Raw genomic sequence first — 1,422 nt, 5'->3', positions numbered from 1 at the left:
GGCATGAAAGACTTTAATTTCTTTCCTCATTTTATGAGGTTGAGATTGGATATGTTCCTCCTCCATGTGAGGGGTTGAGATTGATTATGGTACCTTCCCTCTCTAGCTTACTAGTGGAGGCTGAGATTAGATGGGTTCACTCATATTTGCTAGCTAGCTTTACTTTCCTTATTAGTAGCAGCTAATGGGGTTGAGATAGCTTTGTCGTGGTGTATAACATGGCATTGATCGGAAATTTTATGTCATTGTTTAAACTGTGAGTGTCACACCTTATCCCGTGTAAGGTATGACATGTTCCCGTAGCATAGCTAATGAATTACTGAACTACATCGACCGATAACCCATTAAATATACTACAAGGGATTTTGAATAAATCATAGCTTTTTATCTTATTTTTATTTTGTGGAAAATTGAGTGGTGATAGTTAAAACTTTAGCAAAACCCAAATAAATAACCTGTTGAAAACGTATTATAAGTCAAGTCAAAGATTTTCTTCAATCCGTTTCACAAGCATAATAAATTCAATTATATTTTAAGTAGATATTCATTAGAGGAAATAAACTTAATATTACAACAGTTACATTCTTCATAAGTCTCAAAATGAAGTTTAAATATGTACAACTCAAAATGCTAGAGCAATGTAATGCTTTTTAATACAAACTACTCAATGTCTATACATCCATATATATAGGTACAAAATACATCAAAAGGAATTATAAGGGTATACCTAATGTAAATACCCACAATCAATACAAAAGCTACTCCAAGTCTCTCACTCAGCAGCCTTCTCCTTTCCCTTACCTGCGACAGCATAAATAAGCTATTGCTGAGTATATCACTCAGTGGTGCACAAGTAATAACTTTCAAACTTAAGGAAAAACACAACTTGTCAAAATATAGGAAATCATAAAGTTGCATAATCATGATAGCATCACAAAACTTTCTGCGCCCATAAGAATCATTTATTGAAATCACAATTCGAATGAGAATCATACTTTACAAATCACAATTTACAAACATAAGTGTTGCCAACATCAACACACAGTTTAGACCATGACACAAAATTTTATGATTAATGCCGTGTTGTACACTATGACAAAGCAATCTCAACCTCACTAACCATTATTAATGAGGGAAGGAATAGCTAGCTAATGAGTAATTATATAATCTCACCCCACTAACCGTTATTAATGGGAGACATAATCATAATCAAATATCAAACCCCAAGTAGCCATTAGTACTGGGGAGTTCCGAAACGGACTGTCATGCTAACTGTAGTTTCAAAACAATTTTCAAAAGTTTCTCAATCAACAATCACATTTGCAAACCAATAAGCACATTTAAATTATCATAAAATCCATATAGAGGTGGCAACACCTAAATTTTCTCAAATGCAAGAGAAAAACCATATCTCATTCAAAT

This window comes from Hevea brasiliensis, chromosome 4 (genome assembly GCF_030052815.1).
Source record: "Hevea brasiliensis isolate MT/VB/25A 57/8 chromosome 4, ASM3005281v1, whole genome shotgun sequence".
NCBI classification, from domain to species: Eukaryota; Viridiplantae; Streptophyta; class Magnoliopsida; order Malpighiales; family Euphorbiaceae; genus Hevea; species Hevea brasiliensis.
The sequence above is the reverse complement of the archived record's forward strand: the minus strand, read 5'-3'. Positions refer to the sequence as shown.